Below are 7,322 nucleotides of genomic sequence, written 5' to 3'. Positions count from 1 at the left end.
AGGATGGTTTTCAGCAGGTGCTGGGGGTCCTTTTCCCCAGGGACGGGTGCACAGCCTGTTACAGAGGGAACGTGGCCACCAGTCCAGGGTGGCACCAGGGCGATGTGCAGCGGCTGCGCCATCCGAAGCACAGTAAGGCACAGTATTTTTTATTCTGGCGTATCCACTTACTCAGTCTCACATCATCTTATCTACCATTCCGATAAGAGCCCCAGAGAAAAACCCAGTGGAGAAATTAGGAATCAAGAGCTATTTTATCAGGGCTGTGTGACAAACACAGGGACAGAGAGCGGTGTGTCCTTTGGCCCCTTGGAGATAGGGCTGCCTGGAAACCAAAGGGCTGTTTACAAAACAAGTCAAAAAGATGTCCCGGCTTTGGGTTGGGTTTCTTTTCCCTGGTGCCATTTCTGCAAACGCCCGGCACACCCATACCCACACACCACGGCGAGCGGCAGGTTCAGGCCCTGGTAACCAGAGGGTGCTTGACCATAGAGTGACTCTAGAAAGACTCTGCTTCAGCAAAACCAGGTTTGTGGGTGTTTTTTTGGCTGAACCCTGAGCTGGTTCTGCTGCAGAGCCCAAGGAAAGATGCTGATCCCCAGCTGCCTCCCACACTGCAGCATGGCAGCGCATGGAGCGACCCAAATGCCTCCTGTGAGCAGCATCACCCCAAGTGATTTGCAAATGTGAAGCGCTCATGGCTAAAAACCCCACAACAGATTGGAGATACTGCAGAGAAACCCACAGATGAGCTGGCCACATCTCCAAACCTGGAGACCCTTTCCTGGGCCAGGATCTGTCCCCACCTGTCCCCACCCAACACTGCACCTTGCAGAGTGAAAAGCCAGCAAGCCGCAGCTCAGCAACTGAAACAGATCAATATTATCCAAATTTATATTAAAAAAAAAGAAAAGGATTGCCCACAACCTTCGGCTGTAACCTTTCTCCATCTCGCTGATGAGATTCAGCAGCCAAGAAGGCGGCGCAGGGCTTGCCAAGCGTTATCGAGCAGCGTGCCCTCATGACTCAGGGGGATTTCGTGCCTTATCACATGTGCACTGCAGCGATTTCCAGCATTGGAGGGGGAGAGTGGGAGGTGACATTCACAAATGTTGGGGAAAAAAAAAAAATAATCCTTAATTGCTCCCTCAAGGGCTGTTTCTGAGCGACTGCAGGGCCAAAAGCGAGATGGAAAAGGTTCATTAAGGAAGTTGGCAGACAGATGCGCCCAAATCATGGATCTGCAATATGGTCCCTGACCTTAAAACAAGGAACCTGACCACCATGTAATGAAAGCCAAGGATGGAAGAGCTTTAAACCAGCCCTTCTCATCAAGCATTGCAGGGAGGATGCCGTAGATGCTGTCTTGAAATGCGGATCATTTTTTTTATCCAGCTCTCTGCAACATGCAGTGATGCCAAGAGAGGGCAGCCCAAGCCGTCACATCGCCGCCTGGCTTTTCCCAGCTCTGTACACCGAGCTGTTTGGATGCTGTGAGCAAGCAGGAAAAAAGAAAATTAAAAAGGAAAAAAAACAGATAGGGGAAAAAAAAAAAAAAGGAATTCCCAGCCTGAACCCCAGGCAAAAATGCTGGGAGTGAAAATACAGGGGGAAGCCAGAAGGAGACCCCCAACTTTGGAGGGATGGAGAGGCTGAAGCCATGAGGTTGCAAACTGCTTGTGGGCAAGGCAATTTTGGAAGATGTGAGGCTGATCCGTACCCTGTAATGAGGGACCATGAGGGGGACATGCGCTGATTGCGGTGCTGTGTTTCACTCCTGTGCAAGGGAGGATGAGCCAAGGGCCCAGAGGTTGGAGTGCTCAGATGCTGTATCTTCAAAATTTTAGGGGAAAAAAACCCCAAGAAGCTGGGAAAGTTTCCTACCCAGGGCATAGATCAGGTTCGTGTGCCCACAGGAGTGGGTGTCAGAGTGAGGGGGCAGTGATTTTTCATGTGGGCGGCTGGGATTTCAGTCTCCCCTGAGTCCATAACCAGCCTTTTCCTTGCAGCTTTGCACATTTGCTGAGTCTTTAATAAACAGTGATGAAAAGAGTGGAGGAGATAGGGCAATGGACTGTGTCGATGTGCAGACACGTCTTCAGGGCATTGCCAGAAGTGCAGCTTTGGCTCAGCAGCCCAAATTGTTGGGGGGGAAGCAGGTGGGGTGCATTGCGCTCCCCGGGCCCTTCCAAATGTGCATTATTCCCGACACTGAGCCCCTTTCTTCCCTTTCAGTGCAGATTTGGGCAGTCTCAGAAAGCAAACGCACGTGGTTCAGGGACAGGGAATTAGCACCTCTTGAGCTATTGCTCCCAGAGGACTTGGGGAAGGGTTTTTATCCCTGTTTGTGGCACTGGATATTTTCCTTTCTGAAAGAGAACAAAACCACAAGACCTCTTTAGTTTTTTCCTCTCTCAGTGCCCAGCTGAAGCTGGGCCACATCCAAGCATCCCCGCATTCGGGGATGACGTTGGGGAAAATCCAGGATGTGGAGGTGAGGATGTGCCCCTGAAGTGTCTGAATTTTACCTGGAGAAAATAAATTAATCGGGAAGAAAAGGAATTACCTGACAAATTCCCTCGACGCGTTGCACCGATTTAAAGCAATGTTAATCTTGATTTATTGATTGGGAAAGGTACTTACATTTATAAAAGCAGCAAGGGCTTTGTCTATAGTGCCAATAATGTAACACAGACCTGCTGCCTCTAATCCTGCAAGTCCCTTATCAGCATGTAAAATTCATCATGTGAGAAAGATGCTAAGGAAAAAAAAAACCACAACAAAAAAAGGAAATCCTTTTTCCTGGAAAAGAAAAAAGGAGGCTAAGCTGCATTTCCAGTAAAAGCCAAGATGCTGCATAAGGAGCCAACTTTCCTGCAAAGAGCTAAGGGGTTAACTGGGCTGGTAGTCAAAGCAGCGATGGGATGGAGGAGTGAGATCCCTGACACATCTGAGGCTCAGGGATCGGTTACTGCGACACCACCGTAAGTCCCTCAAATAGCCCCAGGAGCAAAGGACAGTGCCCCCAGGGACTCAGCCGAGCGGCTGGAAACAGAGGATATTTCCCCAGCATTCCCAGCAGGAAAGGTGGGAGCAAGGAGCAGTTTATAGGGACAAGGGATGATGCTTTAGAATGAAAGCAGGGAGTATGTGTGGATAAACCCAGATTGACCTCCTCCCAGATCTAGGGCTTTTGTGTGTGTGTTTAATGGCCCAATTTGGCACAAAAAGGCACTTTTCGGTAAGAAGGGCTTTTTGGCCATGGGTCTGCTCTGAGCAGCTCAGCAAAGCTTGATGGCAAGTGAAAAAGAAAGGCAGTGGTCACCAACAGACATCCCTGGGGACACCGTGGTCCCCGCAGCTCCCTCTGCTTGGTGGCTTGTCCAGAAGAGCTTCATCAGTGGGACAGGGGCAGGAGGAAAAGCCCCTTACACGGCAAAGCCAAAACAATAATTTGCTCCAGGCTTGGTGTTAGTAGAGATATGGGAATAAAGATATTTTTTAGAACAAAAGGCAGAAAGTAAATCATTTCTCATGGATCCAGCACAGCCCAGGTCAAACACGTTGTGTAAAAGGGCTTGCTTGTCCAAGGAAATCCATATAAGCTGCCCACAGTTTGATCAAACTCCTCACCAGCTTTTCAAAGTAAAGGGGAAACCAAGCTGCTTGCACAAATTCTGCCCATGGGATTATTGCAGGCTGGATCAATCTGAAGATGATCAAAAAGCAAGAAAACCAGCCAATTTTCTCAGCCTGGACATCCTCCCGCTGCATCCCATGGAGCTCGTGTATGGAGCCCCCGTGCTCAAATACATCCCTAAAGGATGGGGTACCTCATCTGCCGTGGAAAAGAAGGAGGTTGCTCATTCAGCAGACAAATTATCCACAAATTGTACAAGCCACAGAGGTTGTTTCAGTCACTAAATGATTAAAACACCCAATCTCTGGAGCGATGAGGACGAATACGGTTTGAAAAGTGGGATATCTGGGGAGGGGAGGAGGCTCCTCCAGCATCTCTCTGGGGGCTGGGCCATAGGAGCCCTCCGAAAGAGCCCCACATAAGTAAGACATCATTAATAAATCAATGACAGGGAAATGAAAATGGAAGTAGATGAATCAGCGTGCTGATCGGGTCACAGATGAAAAATAGCACATCTGCTGCCACTTTCAGTGCATTAACAAATAAGGCCACTGGCTCAGACACACTAATGCTTGGAATAATGAAGCTTCAAGACCGATTAGTGCATAAATCACTTTTTAAAAACATAGCCAGTCCCTCCCCGGCCATCGGGAGACATTTGCTGGATCCCACACCTTCCCAGCCGCTGCTGCTTGGTGCAAGGGGCAATGCCACTGCCCTGTTCTGTTCCCAGTTTCTGTAGGGTTGGCTCCCCAACTCCTGTGTTTTCCACCCTCCTTATTCATCCTTCCCTTTCTCCCCACTGTCTATCATGGTGACACAGCCCCAGCGGCTCCTGCTCAGCCATCAGCTCCACTATAAACCAACCTCTGAGTGCGTTTTTGGGGACACAAACCCAGACACCTACACCATGACCCATGGATGTGTCTTGGCTGCTTCCAAATTTCTCCCTGCCCATTCCCACCTCCTCCATCCCCTTCCTGGATGCCGCAGTCACTCGCACGTAAACGAGGAAATCTATAAGCTCATCAAGCTGCTTCCCCTCTGGGCTTGATAGAGAGACAGATCGTTATTGGTGTTTCTATATTTAAATACACGAGAAGTGCCTGGATATTTTAGCAATAGGGTCCTCCATATCCCCAGTTCCACTGAGTCATGAACTGCATTAATTGGGTCTGTAAAGAGAGGTACAGCCTATACGTGGAAATTTGGGTCCCAAAATGTCAATGGGAAGAAGCAATTCTTCAGCTTCCAAGGACAACTGGCCTGGACAAGTGCTCTGACTGCAGAAAAAATAGGGGGAAAAGAGAAAAAGAGAAGCCCCAGGCTCCTGGCATGGGAGTTTTGGCATGGACCACCGAGCTGCATCGCTCTCCATCCCATCTGGGGACACATCATGGCTGACCCTGGGGCTCATCCTCCTCTCAGCCCAAAGCAGCGTTCCCCAAAATGATTATTATTCCACAGTGGCATCCACACCGCCCGCCTGTAAAAACCAGAGCAATCAGAGCTTGCTCTTCTGGCCTCGTTAAATCACATTTAAACGAGGGCAAGCGCTCTGCTCGGGGGTCGGGGGGGGAGCCGGGCCCCGCAGCCACGTACGGTTTTATTGTACGACAAGATTACAGAGCCATTACCATTTTAGATGTCGCCGCCAACCAATTACTTAAATCCAAATATTGAGCGTGCTGAATCGCAAGCCCTGGTCCTACCAGCAAATGACGACTCTCCGGGTTGATTTGCTGCGTGGTGAAAGCAAACGGGAATTATCAATTTGCAGGGAAGGCCGAAGGGCCAACGCCGCTGCTGGGTGGCGATGGGAGAGTGCTGGGTTAGGGGTTTGCAGAAGCGAAGAGCTGCTGGGGGTTATCAGGGAGTTTCTGACCCCGAATGAAGGTGTCTGCTCTCACTGAGAGATGCTCCATTTATTCGGGTGGCAGCTGCCTCTGTTTGTATTCATGCTAAAAGGCAAAGGACCAGCCAGCTCCATTCATTCTTTTAGCGTGGCAAAGGAGCCTGCGATTACCTGTTTGCAAGTGGTGTTAATCACTGGAGCAAGAACTAATTATGTGGTTCGCTAGTCTTTGCTTTCCCTTTAACGGCTCTGCTGTGAAACCCCCACACCTGCTGGACAGGGAGATGTGCTCTGCCACCGCGATGGCACAAAATGCCTCCTCCTTCCACAACGGAAAGGGCCAAGTGATTTTGGATGAGCCACGGGAGCATCACGGGGTTCATACGTCAAACCCAAACTTCGTTGGTGAACGACCAGGAGGTTTGCACCCAGAGCTGACTGGGGTTTGCACATCATGAGCCTCCAAGGTGAAGCCCCGCTTTGGGGTGAGACATCAGGGCTGGGCAGAGGGGGTTGGGCTTGGTCCTCTTAGGGGAAAACCCCTGAAACCTCCTCTGTGCATCCCCTGCCCAAATCAAAAGGGGTTCAGCTTCGGCACACCCCAAGGCAACAACCCTGGTAACCCTGTGGCAGGATGCTTGTGTTTTTGGAGGAAAAAAGTAAAATTCCTATTTTTTTAAAGGTCATTGCAGACGCCCACCCCAGGGCAATGTGGCTGCACTTCTGAATTTTTTAAAGGTGCGCTTTCGTGTTGGGAAGTGTTTAAAAATGCAAATTTTGACCTAAAAAAGAGGACCTTGGGTGTGCTTTTGAAAAAATGCCCATCCTTCAAGCGGAGTTGAGGGGTGCTGAGGTGGAGACCCAGCAAAGCAGGGGAATGGGAAAGGAAAAGTGAAAAACAAAGAAAAAGGGAAAAGGGGAAAGAAGAGAAAGGGAAAAGGGGAAAGAAGAGAAAGGGAAAAGAGGTGAAAAAAGGGAAAGGTGAAAAAAGGGAAAAGGGAGAAAGGAAAAGTGCAAGGAAAGAGAAAGGAAAAGGAAAAGGGGAAAAAAGGGGGGGGGTGGAAAGGAAAATAAAAAGAAAAAAAAGAGAGGGGAAAAAAAAAAGGGGGGAAAAAAGTTCCAAACATTTTGCAATCCTGGAAGCAAAGGAAGGATGAGAGCAGCCATGGGGCCAAACAGGAGCAGTGCACCTCGAATCACCTCCGAGCCCTCACCGAGGAGCAACCCAGGAGCACCGCTGATAAAGTGGGTTAATTCCCATCCCGAAATGATTATTTTATGACAGCATCGCTCCTCGGCACAGGCCCTGCCTCCGCCGGCTGCTCCCCAGCCCGCCCGTGCCAGCGACAGCCTCCCCCGAAGAGCTCCCAATGTAGGTCAGAGCCGCGCTTTGAACGTCTTTCAATATTAAACAAAACCACAGCGCTGCGAATAACACATCTGGGGGGAGTGGGAGGGGGGTTCTGCGCCCATCCGTCAGCTTGGTGAGAAAGGCAGATAAAACACAGATAAAAGGCTGTAGAGCTACCAGGGTCTCAAATTTGGCAGAGCCCGAAGCAAGAACGATCCACCCTGCTAATATTTGAAGGCGCTCGCAAGAGATGCTGCTCGACTCAGTGCCGTACGATGGTGGTTTAGTGGAAAATCCCAGGAATTTGCTTTCTGTTTGAGCCCCATGGATTGACTGGGGGGTCTGTGTTTCCCCCAGAGAGGAGCCATCTCCTCCCCACTCATCTCTTTCCCATTCACGCAAGCGCCACGTGTCCGATGCTGCCAAACATCCAGAGAGGGTGAACTCCCCTGCCCTCCAGGGATTTGCGGAGCACT

This window comes from Mesitornis unicolor, unplaced genomic scaffold (genome assembly GCF_000695765.1).
Source record: "Mesitornis unicolor isolate BGI_N332 unplaced genomic scaffold, ASM69576v1 scaffold6356, whole genome shotgun sequence".
Classification (NCBI taxonomy): domain Eukaryota; kingdom Metazoa; phylum Chordata; class Aves; order Mesitornithiformes; family Mesitornithidae; genus Mesitornis; species Mesitornis unicolor.
The sequence above is the reverse complement of the archived record's forward strand: the minus strand, read 5'-3'. Positions refer to the sequence as shown.